The 16,895-nt window shown below is 43.4% G+C and overlaps 1 protein-coding gene across 1 annotated transcript in view; it reads right to left on the reverse strand.

Moving 5' to 3' along the window:
* LOC141134510 (uncharacterized) overlaps positions 1-16,895 on the reverse strand; it is a 216,727-nt gene that overhangs the window by 121,776 nt on the left and 78,056 nt on the right. The gene's annotated exons all lie outside the window — the stretch shown is intronic.

Raw genomic sequence — 16,895 nt, forward strand, 5'->3', positions numbered from 1 at the left:
GACGATACAGGTATTTTTTAACCACATAATATATGAATCTCCAAAAATATATTTTTGCATAAATATGTCCATTTACCATTTAGTAGTGAGTGTGATACAACATTATTCACGAGACTTGCCTCTGTAAAATTGGTGTATGCTTATGCTGGTAGTATTGAAGGCTATGTTAAAGAGTAAATTCACCTTTTCACAAAAAAGGTGAACTAAATTCAAATATCATGGCCACCCATCAGGACCCTGCTGCAAATAGTGGCCATGATTCTCCATGCTGCTGGTGTAGCTGTCCATACACTGTACACAGTAATACAATGCCCCAGAGTGAGTATCCATCATAAATCTCAGAATGTCAAGCGCCTATTGGTCAGTACAGCCACATGACTGTGCTAACCAATGAGAAGCGCATATAAGCCTTCATTTTCTGGTAAGGTGTCCCAGAAGATAGAAGTGCTTGAGCACTTGCTAATCCATTGTTACCAAAACAGAAAGTCATTGGAAATGTTTTAAGAGTTTTCACCAAATCAATGGGGACACCGGTTCCAGTGATAATTGTATATTAAGAGAACAGGGCAGTACAGTTGCTAAGTGGTTAGCACTTCTGCCTAACAGCACTAGGGTCATTGGTTCGCATCCCAATCACAGCACTACCTCCCTAGAGTTTGCATGTTCTCCCTGTGCCTCTGTGGGTTTCCTCCAGGTACTCCGGTTTCCTCCCACACTCAAAGACATGCTGGTAGGTTAATTAGCTCCTGTCTAAATTGTCCCTAGTATATGAATGTGAGTTAGGGACCTTAGATTGTAAGCTCCTTGAGGGCAGAGACTGATGTGAATGTATAGTATATGTAAAGCGCTGTGTAAATTGACGTCGCTTTGGGGAGATGTGTTCCCACTTCCTGTTGCATCTCTGGGGCAGAAATATCAACAACAAGAGTGTCCAGGTAACATGTCATGGCAGGAGTCACTTCATTACAGTCAATACACTGTAGTACATGATGCATTCCTTTCACATGTGACTTAAGAGACTTGATTTATGTCCCTGTGTGTGACGATTTTTAGCCTACTTACAGATGAACCACCACAATCACTGAGATTAGGTATCAATGTGCTCACAGGAAAATCACCACAATCACAGAAATGATGCATCATATCCCGCAATATGTATTTAAAAAACATTTGCAGAGTTATTCATCTTGCATGTACATTTTTCCTTTGCAAGGCAAAATCAAATGTTACTAGGTTATCTTCTCTCCTTCTTCTCCATTCATAAGAATAGTGTGAATCAGGAAAATACCACATTATGACCTCTAGATGGAGCTGATGGTCATAGGAAATAAAAACAAACAATAACTGTCTAACAAGGACAGCAATACAAATAAAGGGACATACTGCACCACTGCTCAAAAAAGTACACACATACATAGAACAAGATTCAATATGTTATTTATGTTAAATCATAGCAGCGAAAAAACTGGTTGATTATATTTAAAAGCCATATAAACAAGAAAAGTCTTTTAAAACAACACACCCCATAAACATAAGTCTGAACAAAACCCCTTTTATGTTAGGCCCCATCCACAGTAAACATATGAATTTTTTTTACACTTCTTTGAAATGGGCTATATAAATACCACCCACTGGATACTCATACTAGTCCACTTTATCGTATAAGTAGAAAATGCACTTGCGGACTGTGGACTTGCCCCTCCGCAGGCTACAAGTGCATTTTCAATTTTTTATGCTATACAATTAAGTGGACTGATAAGAATATCCAGTGGGTGGTAGTTGTATAGCCCCTCCTGGAGAAATGTAAACTATTTAATATGCTCACTGTGGATGGGGCCTAACATATAAGGGGCATTGTTCAGACTTGTGTTCATGGTGTGTGTTGTTTTTAAAGGCTTTTCTTGTTTATATGGCTTTTAAATATAATCAACCAGTTTTTTTATTGCTATGATTTGACATAAATAACATTTTGGATCTTATAAATGTATATGTGTACTGTTTTAAGGGGTAGTGCACCCTTTAGTCTCGGTTCACACTAGCACGATGCGGGAACCAGCGCGATTCTAGTGCCGGTTCCCGCATCATATAGGACTCGCAGGCAGTTCACACTGCCCTATGCGAACCGCTGCGGTTGCCAATAAAAAGTTAATGACACCCCTACATCGGTTCGCATATTGCAGTGTGAACTGTCAAATGGTACAAGAATCAGATCGCATAGGTGTGAATACCCATGCGATCCGATTCCAGTGCAGACCAAAAAAGGGTCCTGCACCATTTTGGTGCGAATGCGATTCAAATTCAGCCATACAATCTGTATGGCTGAATTCGGATCGCACAGTTATCGCATGTAATCTGCACAGCAGTGCGATCTGAATCACATGCAATGTCTAACATCACACCAGTGGGAAGTCAGCCTTATGCATATTGCTGTCCTTATCAGACAGGTAATTTTTGTGCCTTACTTTGGGATGTGGTGCTAGCTTATATCTGTAGGTATCCGTGGCCCTCCTTTCTTACTTTTGATCATAGGCAATAACTACTTATTTACTATGATCATCAGCTCCATCTAGTGGCCAATAGGCTGAATATTTGTTACAAGTCAGTGACGCAAGATGTATTGAAGCCCTTGGATTAGCATGGGGGCCAGGCAATTAGCAATTCCAAAGACAGGTCAGAAACGGCAGCCTACACTTACCTATTGTGTTTTGTACTGTATATCTAAGCCCAGAACTCTTTACCATTTCAGTGTTTCTATAACTTCCCATGCACTAAAATGTAAACTCAAATTCTGTTATCAGCCTTCCTAGCCATATTCTGTGAGCTACAGAAAAATTCTCCCCCTAGGTCATGGAGATGGAGGGGGGGGTGTTTATAGTCTAAACTGGGAGCAAAACTTAGTTTGAAAATGTTGCTCCCCCACAAATACAGTGCAGTGAATGAGAATTTTCACCATAGGACAAGTTAAAACTAATTTGAAAAAGCCTGAAAATCATCACATCCACTGTAAGAGCTGATAAGCTACAAAAACATTACATTTTTGTTTTTTGTTGTTGGATATGTTTTAATTGTGTTTTTCTGTATGTACTTTTAATCTATTGTTACACTTAATTTTCAAAAACCTGTGATTAGAGGGTGATAATATTATAGGCGTAGGCGTGTGTAAGGGGGGTGCCAGGTGTGCCTATCCTATTCACTACGTGGTGCTGATTCCCCCTACTGCCCAGACTTCCCCCCTGTGTTGACCCCTCCCCCCCGCAATGCTGCTGGCTTACCACCTCTCCTCTCCCCCAGCTGCTACGAGTGATGTTTCATGATGGAGAGCAGGGGACAGGGCTAGTAAATATGTCATTTCCGGCCCCTGCATTTTCTAAATGAACACAGTGAATATACACACTCACTGTGTTCATTCATAACGGAAGCATAGTAAACTATGTTTACTATGCTTCAGTTTGTGAATGAACATAAAGCCACGCAGCATAGAGCACTTCTCATTCATTCACTGCCCCGTGCAGCTGAGGCTGTAGAGAAAGGCCTGTGTGTTTTAGCTTTTGGGTTTACACCCTAATGTAATGGGCTGCACACCCCTATGATTATTGGTAGGTAGTTTTAGAGAATAATAGTTCTGATAATGGCATTGTCATACTCAATACAAATCACATTAAAGTGACACTAAACTCTGGTATAATAAAAAAAATTCTATTCAAGTACATATTCTTAAAGTGTTACTAAACCCAGGTCTCCCATAGTACACAGAACATAGAATTGCAATAGTTTTAGTAAATATAAACTGGGAAATACTTTTTGTCTTCAGCAGTTAGAGCAGTCTTGTAACTTCTATCAGTGTCCAGCCAAGCATTGGTTAAAGCTTGTAGGGGGAGTTTTCTGACTGTCCTATGAGACTACAATGCCCCTAACTCTCTGTCTGGTCCTGTGCTGATCACATGCACTCTCCCAAGAAAGAAAAAAACCTCTCTAGCAATACACACCAAACTGAGCATGTGCAGCCGGACTCCATAGGCTCTGTTTTATCAGGGAAATTATCAAGGGACAGTGGAAGGAGAGGAGGATCAGAGTAGACAGGATCAAACAACCTTTTTTACACAATGCAGAGGATTAACCCCTTAGGTTCCATAGTGATTATAACAAGCATGCTTTACTACATATACAGACTTATTTTACTGTTGTGGATTTAGTAACACTTTAACTGAAAAGAGTTTTGTCTATTGCTCTCAGCCTCCTCCAAATTGTTATATTTTCTGCTCATCGAGGGTGGCTACGTTTGTTCAGCAATGCACATGACTGCAACCAACATATAATGTTCATTTTGTACTACAACATGACAAGGGTGCATTTGTCTACACACCGAAGGCCACTGAAATCAAATTTAGCCTTTATTAGGAATTGAATAAAATGTATAACAAAGACTGTGTGTGCTACTTATGGGGGTGGGGGGTCATAAAAAGGCTCCAACAATATACAAGGAGGTTGGTGATCACAAATGAGTTAATTGGTCCTAAACAGGAGTCTCCACTGATGATTCTACCCCACAGTATTTTTGCAGAGCAAGGGGACAAATAACGAAAGCCGCAAAGGCCAAATTTAGGTCAGTGGGACCATAAACAAAACAATGGAGATCTTATCGTGCCCAAATAAAAAGATCACCTACTCCGGTGATAACTGTCCTTAGCACCATATTACACCCTATTAAATAAAGACATTATTAGAGGTGCCAACTTGTTCTCTGAAATCAAGTGACTAAAGGGACAAAACGCAAAGAATCCCCCTTTTCCACTGTGCCTCCTCTGGTTATAAAGACTGGATTTTTCAAAAGACCACCTAGACCTTAACAAGGAGTCTACCAACCCCCTTCCCAATAAACCAGGCGTGCCCCCAAAATGATTCAAAATTCAAAAAGTGATTCCAAAAGACCAGGCTCACTATGATTATTCCAAACAAAAGGAAGTGAGGGGAATATGAGAAGTTTCGAAGCTCACAGAGAACTTTACAAGGAGGCAGAAAAACACAGTAAGAAACTATTTGTTAAAAAATAGATTACAGGTCCATTAAGTAGGGGAAGTGTATTGATCATTTTTGGAGAACAAGGATATCGTTTAGTGTCACTTTAAAGGTTGTATCAGATTTCCTGAATTTATAGCTGAAAAAACTCTCATGCTAAGCACTCAATGTATACTGTAGATGTTTAAAACATTAAAGTTGACTGGATTAGCAGATGTATCCACTGCCCCTTGGTACACAGTTAACAGAAGAAATGATGATAAATAATATCCAGTAAGTCTGCATGATATTTGTGGCTCAGTTGCTAAGCACCACATGCAGTCAGAATCACTTCAGTGTTAAAGAGTGAGTTAAAGCACCAGGGGACACACTGTTCTTAAAAAGAATACTAACAAGCAAAGCTGAAAACCTAGATGTTATGGAGAAGGATGTTTTAAGGCATATTTATTGGGGAAAATACTTTATGGCTTTGTTCAGTATAATAAAAACCTGCAGAATAACACCATTGAATTTTAATCTAAAATCCCTTATTATAGCTAAAAGATTGCTAGTTAACAATTGTGACATTTCTGGAAAAATACACACCCATACATTTCAAGCATATTATTGTAATGTACATTGTTTAAACTATTGTTTTCTGTACACAATATCCTTGTTCACGTCTTGGTAACAATAATGTTTGGTTCTTTATGGATGCTCAATAGATCTGTTCTTTACAGGTTCATATAATGCTCAATTGCTTCAAAGATCAAAGAGAAGGGAGATGGGCAAAGTTAACATTGTCAAGAGCATGAACATACAGGCACAATGGTGTAAAAATGTCTATAGACATAAGATGATTATCACCTGATCCAATCAGCTGCATTTGGATCATGGGGTGGTCATATGTCTATTGGCTCTTAGAACTTGTAGACGGGCCTAGTGACCTCTCTCAAGGGAAGAATAGATCAGTCTGGTCACATTTTCTCAGCCAGATGATAGCTGTCATCAGGAAGGTCCTCCTACCACCCAGTGATGGGTGAATGTACATGGGTTCAATTTTCCAAGGGGTTTGGCGAAGCTTGTTTAAAATTCAGTAAACTCCAACCTAGAAATAAATCATGTTATTAATGGCTACATTCAAACTTGCAAACGTGCCCAACAGCGTTTACATAGAGAATCCCCAGTGGGGATTTCCAGCGATTAGCTGTGAGAGGCAACCCTAACTGATAGCTATGGAAGGCTGCCAGCTCCCTCAGCTAATCGTGGCAAGCGATTGGCTCTGACCACAATTAGCTGCAGGAGTCGACAGCCTCCTACCGCATTAAATGGGTGTGACGGAACCGTTTTGGGCACCTCAACTAGGTGCTTGCCCTTCTGATCATATTACCCTAACAATACAAACTCCACACAGGAATAGAATCACCATAGCTAAACAACAGCCAACATAAACTATGCTACTTCCCTTCTAGCAACTAATAACTTACAGTGATAGAATTAACTTGAGCTAATTAACCGGTCACTTAAACTAGCCTAGGTGGAGTGCACAGAATACTAGCAGACAGACAAACAATATGTGACCCAATTAAACCATGGAATCCACATCTAAACAAAGCTTTGATTAATCAGGAGTCACAGACTTCATGGCAACGATCTACAACAGGCTATGAGGCAAAGCACTTACAATGTCCCAGTAGTCTAATTATATTAACATCTGCTATGAGTCTCACAATGTAAAGCAGTCATTGCTGGTGATGGGGCAGCTAGGCTCTAAACAGGAATCCAGGCCTACATTTCCAGAGTCTGTATGTTTCGGGGAGACAGGAACTTGATATCATCAACATGACCCCTCCAAGGGTCCCCCAGGCATACACCTCCCAAAGAGTAGTGTTCCCTTAAATGCCAGGGCCCATAGTCAGTGGGTAAGAGGCTTGCTCCTAGTTCTCTTCAAAAGCCCCTGTCCTGGTTGGGGCTGTCACATTTATCCCCCATCAAAAGTGAACTAACAAGGTCCCAGACCTCCACCTGGTCTGGAACTGCGTTAGTCGGGCAGAGTGAACCCACATATGTGGTAAACCTGAATTCCATTCTTGGCCGCAGGTAAGGGCTGCCATCGGTAGATGTGTTACAAAGGCCATAATCCCTCTGTCCGGCTGCCAGCACTTCAGCAGGGTGGTCTTTACCGTTTGGCTTGGTCTGCTGCTGGGGAGAGGGGCCGATTGCCCCAGCTCCCTGCAGCTGCGGAGACACTGTAGGTGCTAGGCAGAGGCCAGCGGTGCTCTGCCCTGCTGCTAGTGATTCAGCTGGGGAGTAGGAGCTTCACTACATCAGCTTGTTGCTGGGGAGAGGGGCCGACTGCCCCGACTCCCTGGAACTTGTTGCTGGTGCTGGGCAGAGGTTGGAAGCACTCTGCCCTGATGCCAGCACCTCTGCTGGGGACCCCACATCTTCCGCTCCAGCTAACTATTGGGGAGGGAGGCCAGCTGCCTCCACTCCCAGACTGTAGATCTGCTGCTGGGGAGATGAGCCGGCTGCTCCATCTCCCATACTCTCACCTGGCTGCTGGGACAACATTTCTCTGGTACTGTCTCCCAGGTGCATGGATCCTTGCTTGGGAGTGACTGCCATCTTCTCACCCTGGGGCTCCAGAACTGTCACGGGTGTGGGGCAGAGGTCTTGGACCCTCTGCCTGGTTGCCAGCGCTTCAGCTGGAGAAGTTTGCTGCTGACAGTAAATCCCACGTCCCTGTCAGTGGTGTGGGAGCCAGCTGCCTCTTCTCTCAGGAAGGCCAAAGCTGCTGTTGGTGTTGGGCAGAGCTCAGTGATGTCTGGACCTGATACCAGCTCTTCTGCTGGAGGCTTACCAGGTTGTTCTTCCTCAGCAGAAAATTCTATTAAATCCCCAGTCACTGGAATTGCTGGACATCCAGGGCCCAGGCTGGCGGCACTTGGGCCCAGTGCCAGCATTGGCAGGTGACTCATAATCCATAACATCCTCTGATGAAAAGTCAATTAAATCCATGCTTTCTGTGATCTGTGGCTTTACCTGGCTGCTGGACAGATGCATCCTCCATCCAAGCTCATCCTGTGCAGAAACGGGTTTGTTAAGGTCAGTCAACACTTGCTGCATCCGCCATAAGAGCTCCGCTTCCATAGCTGTGTGTGGAGGTGGGCAAAGCACACTGTCACTCTGCCCCATTGCCAGACAGGATTTCAGAGCTGTTGGCTGGTACCTCCTGATAGTCCCAGGCAAAGGGAGCACAGACCTGCTGTTGAGCAGAGTCTAGCAGCCGTCTGCAGGCGATCTCCTGCTCCCATTCCTGAACGGCTAGAAACTCCAACATTCAGCATCCGGTCCCTGTACTCTAGGATTTCTTGTAAACGCCACTCCAGATCTTTCCCAAAGTGAGAGTCCTTGGATGACTTCCAGAACAACAGCCCCAGGCCGTCGCAGCCAGAGCCTTCCGTTGGGCTGTCATCCGCTGTCCATGGGCACACTTAGGCTACATACCAGAGGAGGGCTCTGTAGCTCTCGTTCAACCTCATCTCCACCTGGACCAGCCAACTTAACTCAGCTGTCCACTCCTTGTGTGGTTGTTTCCCCAATAACAACATTTGCACTTCGTATTGCGACGAGTACCTTTCCTGGATGGAGGGGAGAATTTTTCCCTGGTGGTGCTGCTCACCGGCTAGTATTTCCTTCCAGAGTTCCCAGCGGACAGAACCATACCATCCCAGCAGGACCTGCACTGACACTAGTCCTCTGTGCTGTATCCGCATCTCTCCCAACCTCCTCCTGAATTCCTCTTCTATGGGGCTGGTATCTGTACCTCTCTTCTGCTATCCAGACCTTGGATCCCGGTAGAGGTTTGGATGTCCTAGACTGCAGGATGCATTCCACCGCTTGCCACTAAATGTGACAGAACCGATTGGGCAACCCGACTAGATGACTAGGTCCTTCTTTCCACCAACCAGCACCTCCTGCCCTCCAAACTGTTCTGAGCAGACCGGGAGCTAAAACCAGCCTTTTTAACCCCAAGCTTCGTACACAGACAAGATGTGAGGTAAAATCCAAAGGAATTACTTAATTTCTTAATTTATTAAAACTCAGACACATACTTTATACCCCACAGGATTACATTCCTCTCCTGATCATATTACCTTAAAGCCTCGTACACACAGTTCAATTGTCATACGACCGAGCGTCTGATTTTTGTCAAAAGCGCGTGTGCAGGATTTTGACTAGCATACTAACTAACCGCAAATTGTCGTTCGGCAAACAAGAATGTAGTGACAATGCTAATTTAGTGTTAGTAGAAGTTTGGTGAGCGTTGATTCACGATTTTCAGATAGTTCCTGATCGATCGTTCATCAACCAGCCATGTTACGAAATAAGAGGAGAAAACGTGCTATTATTGGGCTAGGAGTCATTGCTTTGAACCAAGTCCTTTCCAGGAACAGGAGGAAGAGGAGTTCTTGAACCAAAAATTGGTTGCTCAATCGTGAACAATTATGCCATATGCCTTTTCTGTAGGAGCTCCAGGAGAATGATCCTGCAGCTCCTCAACAAGGGGGTGAGGGGTGAAATTTCAGAAAGCACCCACATTTCTGATTTTGTGGCCCCACCTCCACAGCCACTCCACCCACCACAGCCACCACAGCAGCATGCCGGTCAGTGACAATACCAGCCACATGAACCCCAACAACCACGCTGGTCTGGGGATTATCAACCCTACCCCCTTTTCTAATTTCTATTATTTTGTGTATTTTTTTGGTAATGTTTTGTTTTGTTATATTTTCTTTGTTTTTTTCTGCATGGAATGCACTTTTTTGTTGTTATTTTTTTTTGGATGGCAGATAGCATCTCTACTTTAATTTCTGTTTTTTTTTCTGCACAATAAAAAAATTGGCTATACTTGGCTATGTGTTTTTCTTCAAATGACAGTTTGGGAGTAGGCAGTTACATTAAAAACAACACAAAGGAAAATTAACAAGGGACACCAACATATCTTTGATCTTAAAAACTCAGGGATAATATTATCATGAAGATGAGAATGTGCGCTGCATTTCGACATTTCATCAATTGCCGCATCACGAATGTTAATTCTAGATTACGAATGGCTGTTTACCAGACCAAACTCTTCCGGATTGTTCCTTGATTCCGATCATGCGTGTTTGTACTTTCGGATGTTGAGCTGTTGTTCCTCAAAAAAGTTACTAGGCTGCTCATCCAGCTTTTGTCGTACGAAAAATGAAAATCAGATGTCGAAAAGGAGCATACTTACACAATTGCCAACAAACACGAATGTAGTGACATACTATGTGGAATTTCAGCTCTTGAGCGCCACCCTTTGGGCACCTTCTGCTAATGTCGTGTTTGATTCTGAGCATGCATGTTTGTACTTGGACTTTTGTGTGACGGACTTGTGTACACATGATACGAAAATCTGACAACAGACCGTTGTCCGCCAGAAATTTACTAGCCTGCCATCCAACATTTGTTGGCGGAAAGTTGGACAACAATTTTCTGAAGGAGCGTACTAATGGTCAGATTTTAGGCAAACAGTCTGTCATCACATAATTCCCTGCCGAAAATCCTATCGCGTGTACGAGGCTTTAAGGTTTAACCTCATATTATATGGTTTTGGTAAATCTGAAGACAAAAATCTACAGAAAATCTAAAGCCTCGTACACATGATCAGATTGTTGGCAGGGGATTGTCTGTTGACAGACTGTTGGCCTAAAATCTGATCGTCCAACTTTCGGCCAACAAATGTTGGATGGCAGGCTAGTAAATTTCGAAGAAGAAAATTCATAAAGCCTTGTACACACGGTCAGATTATTGGACGAATTTTCATCAGTTTTTTGTTTGATGCTAGTCTCAAATTGAAAGTGAAGAGGGTACTCACCATCAGAAAATTATCTGACGACAGAATTCAACGCCAGAAGTGACGTAATGTGTTGAATTGTTTTGTATGTGTTCTTTCATTTCTGAGCATGCCTAGCCTTGCTCTTCAGATTTTTTTTTGTCAGAAAACCGTACTAATGAAAAGAAAAATCGGACGTTGTGGTCACATCAGACAAACATTTTCAAGCCTGCACATCCAGTTTTTGTCTGCCAAAAATTCCTAACCGGCTGTCAAAAGCAGCATACTAATGATCAGAAAATTGGCAGATCGTTCATCGGACAAAGTTTATCTTCAGATTTTCTGACCGTGTGTACGGGCCTTTAGACGAGCTGTCTGCGGATTTTTGGATCGTTAGTACAGTGCTTTCGACAGCCGATTTGACTTTTTCGTCAGACAAAAGCTGAATGTGCAGGCTATAAAATTTTTGTCGGATGTGAACACAATGTCTGATTTTCGGATGGTCAGTACAGAAATCATCACACAAAAGTCGAAAGTACAAACACAATAATACATGTATTGCGGCGCTAAATTCAATAACTAAAAAAACAGTCCAAGAAGGTCTGAAGAATGGGAGAAGTCCAATCACCAGATATAGTGCAGATGTGAAGGGGCACTCGTCACCACATGATAATGTCACTTGGAAGTCGTTTGGAGAGGAGTCCCACGCTTAATTCTTTTATAGTTTGGTGCGCTGGAAGCACCTAAAATGTTTCCACCTCTGATGTGATTACTGGGAGTTGTTGATCTGTGAAGGAAGCCATTCGGAGGTTGCTGTCTGTGATGACGAGGGGTTCCAGGGAACTGGACTTGCTGGATGTTATTGAGGAATATCTATACATGCCTATTATTTACAGCCTTCTGGTAAGCAGACTACATTACCACGTGGTGACGAGTGCCCCTTCACATCTGCACTATATCTGGTGATTGGACTTCTCCCATTCTTCAGACCTTCTTGGACTGTTTTTTAGTTATTGAATTTAGCGCTGCAATACATGTATTATTGGATTTTATGTTTGATATCAACAAACTTTGCTGGCTGCTTGCTTACACAATTTGATTAGCGCAAATTTTTTCTTTATGAAAGTACAAACACGTATGCTCGGAATCAACCACAGAGGTTACTCTGCTCAGTTTTCACAGGACACAGCAGCAATCTCGCTCACTGTGTCCAATTCAGAAAAGGAAGTGGCCGGTAAATGAGGGATCCCTTCCTCCGCTCTCCATCCTGACAGATCTCCACAGCTGGTGGGAGAGGTGAGATGGGAAGCCGGCTGTGGGGGGCGAGGGGGGGCTGGAGGAGGAGGATACAGAGAACAGCCGGGGATGATCGGTGCAGCAGGAGGGACAGCTGTGATCACTGATCTCCCTGTATAGCTTTTTAGCTGACAGCTGCAGGAGGGAGAGGAGGAGAAGCGTCTGTCAGCTATACAGGGAGATCGGGGTATACAGCTGTTCCTCCTGCTGCACTGATCATCCCCGGCTGTGAGCCAGGGGAACATCCATGATCAGCCCCACAGCCAGGATATTGGGAGCCGCCCCCAAAATGCGGGACATCTGCAGGAGTTACAGACTTCATGGCAAAGGTCTACAACAGGCTATGAGGCAAAGCTCTTATAATGTCCAGAGTAGTCTGATTATATTAACATCTGCTATGAGTCTCATAAAGGAAAGCAGTCATTGCTGGTGATGGGGCAGCTAGACCCTAAACAGGGATCCTGGGCCTAGATTTCCAGAGTCTGTATGTTTTTGGGAGACGTGAATCTGATATCATCAAGACCACTCCAAGGGTCCCCCAGGCATACACCTCTCAAAGAGTAGTGTTCCCTTAAATGCCATGGCCCATAGTCAGTGGGTAAGAGGCTTGCTCCTAGTCCTCTCCAAGTTTACCAAAGAATTGCACAGAACTTTTGTACAACCAGCCTGCCCATACATGGATAGCGATTAAGCTGGTCCCTGCTGATCCGGCACAATTTCCATCCATGTGGCTGGCTTAAAGTGATAGTATAGGAAATTTTTATTTGAAAAAAAAAATAACAAACATGTCATACTTACCTGCTCTGTGTACTGGTTTTGCACATAGCAGCCCCGCAGGTGCTCCTGGCCCCTTCCTCCTGCTGAGTGCCCCCAGAGCAAGCAGCTTGCAATGGGGGCACCCAAGCAGGCTCGCTCCTGAGCCTCTGCTCTGCATGTCCATTCACACACAGAGCAGTGGCTCGGCCCCACTCCCTCTCTCTCTTCATTGGCTCGCTGGCTGTGACTGACAGCAGTGGGAGCTAATGGCTCCCGCTGCTGTCCGAGCCAATAAGGAGGGAGAGTGCACATTGCTGGGTTGCCATGGGGCTCAGGTAAGTATTCTAGGGGGGCTGGGGACCTGCTGCACAGAATAGAATGCATGAAGGTAAAAAAAAAAACTTGAGCCCTTAGAACCACTTTATTCTGGCAGTCAATTTATACTTGCAAATCTGACATAATTTGATGTCTGTAGGTAGCTTTATGCTAGTGAGAGGGTTTAGTATTGAAAAGACAGAAATCTTAATGAAATAGGTTTTTGTGAAGACAAAGTCTTTAAATAAAACAGACTGCTGGAAAAAAAAAAAAATCTTATTTTAGTGTGACCTCCAAGACAACCTTCATGGTGTGAATCTGTTGTTCTGAATGCAGCTGCACAAAGCAGCCACACAGCTAAAATGATACAAAAAAAGATGTGAAATTCATTTGCTGTTTATATGCGTTGTGATGCATGACGATTCCAAGAAATTTTCTGAGTCAGTCTAAAATGTACCATCTGACTGAACATTTGTGACTTTATTTCTCATTACGCTGGGAAGATGGTGGCTATTACTTATTGTCGGCTCTTACCTCTTACAACTCCCTAGCAGAATTGCTACCATTTCTTTCACTCTCCTATGTTTACAACTATAAATTTCAGTATTTTTTCTGTCCATATCTACTAGGAGAATGTTTCGTTTTAATAATCAAAACTAGCAGCATTGTGTTGTACTGTGTTAGTTTAATCTAAAGTTATTAAATAATAAATATTCACACAAAAATACCTGGATTCCAGAAGCCCCATTCATATCTGAGCAATGCAGAATTGCAAGCAGAGTCACATGATTGTGCGCACGATTCCGGATTAGCTAAAATCGCGGCAAAACATGCAACACGCTTAGGGTCCCAGTTATGCAGTTATCAGACAAGCATTTTGCCACACTACAAATGCCACAAAACACACACTGAAAAAACTCACAAAGCTTCACACCCAAAAATATGCAGGAGCTTCTTTGGCATGTCTGTTGCACATAGGGCAGCACATTCAAGTGGATTTAAAAAAAATGAGGCATCCAGGAGGTGAGGATCACTTTTCAGAGGTGGTAAGCATGGTTGCCAATGTGAAAAAGCCTTGGGCGCCTCCTTCTCTGTTTTCACCTGCCACACATACAACAATAACACACTTCCTGTCCCTTCATGTATATGCTTTTTGCTCATTGTATTTGTGGGGGCAGCCACAGTTGTCACATAGACTGGACTTTAATCATTTCCTCCTTTGTTCTTTGCCATTATATGATGGATTAATGGGACTGGTAGTTTACACAAGAGAGGGTTCTTTGTGCTTTCTTTTAAACTGATTGTAAACCTAGACATTTAAAAAATGGTCCCCTGCCAGTGCTCCTGGCTCCTCCTCTTTTCCATGTGCCACCACAGGAATTTGCTTCCTACTGTGGCACACCGGCAGGCTCGATCTCGAGCCATGCTGTTTGCATCCATTGACATACACAATGAGGCTCAGCCCCATCGCTCTGCTCCCTCATCACAGGATTTGATAAACAACAGCAGGAGCCAATGGCTCCCACTGCTATTAATCTGCCCTATGAGGAAAGAGCAGAGAGAGAGAGAAAGAGAGACGCTACTCTGGCACACAGTGCTGGATGAAGATTTGGCTCAGGTAAGTAGAAGGGAGTTGCATAGAGAAGTTTTTTTACCTTAATGCAGAGAATACATTAAGGTAAAAACATTTTTGCCTTTACAACCACTTTAAGCTCCCAGGTTCAGGAATGCGTTTCATACAGAGTGCAAAGTTCAGGAATGCGTTGTACAGAGTGCAAGTTCAGTAAAGCGTTGTACAGAGTGCAAGTTCAGTAAAGCGTTGTACAGAGTACAAGGTTCAGGAATGCATTGTACAGTGTGCAAAGTTCAGGAATGCATTGTACAGTGTGCAAAGTTCAGAAATGCGTTTCATACAGAGTGCAAAGTTCAGGAATGCGTTGTACAGAGTGCAAGGTTCAGGAATGCATTGTACAGAGTGCAAGGTTCAGGAATGTGTTGTACAGAGTGCAAGGTTCAGGAATGCATTGTACAGAGTGCAAGGTTCAGGAATGCGTTGTACAGAGTGCAAGGTTCAGGAATGCATTGTACAGAGTGCAAAGTTCAGGAATTAGTTAATCTGCAAAGACACCAATTAAACATAGCACACTCACTGTATCTTCCAAAATCTTGATTAGCAGCATACAGGAGCCGAGGCAAGAATGGCGGCATAAGATGGATATTAAATGAGTGCAGCCATGGACATGCAGCAGTGTGACCATCCATCCCGCACAGCCAGGGATTGATGGGCAAGCTGGGGACGTACGGCCGCAATGAGAGTGACAGTGAGTGCAGCTGTCAAGTCTAACCTCTGATGTCGGGGATGGGAGGGGCCGATATGCGGAACTCTGCCCCTTTGTCAGGCAACTTCTGCAAAGAGCCCGAGTTTATACATCGGTGGGCGGGGAAGAAGGTGACAGGGGCGGGATCAATTGTAACTACTGTAAGTGCACCACCATAATAAACCTGAACTATAATAAACCTGTATCAGGTTTATTATACACTGCTGTGGGTGGCGGTGCACAAACAGTAGTTACAATTGATCCTGCCACCTTCTTCCCTGCCCATCGATGTGTAAACTCCGGCTGTTTGCATGGATTGTGACAAAGGGGGTAGAGCTCCGCATATCGGTCCCCTCCATCCCCGACATCAGAGCTGCGATTTGACAGCTCCAATCACTGTCATTGGAGCCGTACGTCCCCGACTTGCCCACCAATCTCTGGCTGTGCAGGATGGATGGTCACACTGCTGAATGCTTGAATCCGGGGACAAAACCGGGGACAGATGTGGTCCGGGGACTGTCCCCGTAAATCATGAATGTCTGGTCAACCTAGGTTAAAGACTTTAATGGGCTGTTACCTTCAGCTTGAGTCCTTTTGTTTATGGTTAGAAAGTTTAAACTTTTAACCCCAATAATGGCTCATGGCTTAATATTTTCCAAGATGGTTGTCTTTTGTTGTTTTATTTAATTCATTTTTCTATTTCAGGTGGTTTCATTTTTTATTTGGTTAAGGGGGTGCTTGTGTGGTCTGCAATTCCATGAATTGGGTTGGTTAAGGTGTGTGATGCCTTACACTTACTGTGCCCCAGTTTAGGGGTCACATTCCTGTTTCATTGCTGGAAATTTTCATAAAGAAATCAGTTTTTGAATAGTGAGAGTAAACTGGGGCATCAGGTAGAAACTGACATGGCCATTGACCTGTGGAATGTAACAAACTGAGCCCTCGTTCACATTGGAGCGACTTGTCATATGATTTGAAAGGTCACATCACATGACAAGTCACACCCTATTGGTGGCAATGGCACTGTTCAAATCGATGCGACGCCGACTTTGTGGTGCCGCATCGATTTGAAAAAGCAGTTTCTGCACAAATTTTGTCGATGTCTTTAAAGTCACACCTGAAGACGCGCTGACATGCGACTTTGAAATTATGCGATTTTAGATGAAGTCACACAATTTCAAAGCCGCATTCAATGTGAACAAGGGCTAAATGGAGAAAATTTCCAATTTAAAAAGCACCATAACACAGTAAGATCTTTTATTTTCTAAAGTCGAGTACCAAGATTTATGTTTAAAAATATGCATTTTTAACAAATATTTGGCAGATGTCAATGACACGCTCTCTACTGT

This window comes from Aquarana catesbeiana, linkage group LG03, assembly GCF_042186555.1.
Source record: "Aquarana catesbeiana isolate 2022-GZ linkage group LG03, ASM4218655v1, whole genome shotgun sequence".
Classification (NCBI taxonomy): Eukaryota; Metazoa; Chordata; class Amphibia; order Anura; family Ranidae; genus Aquarana; species Aquarana catesbeiana.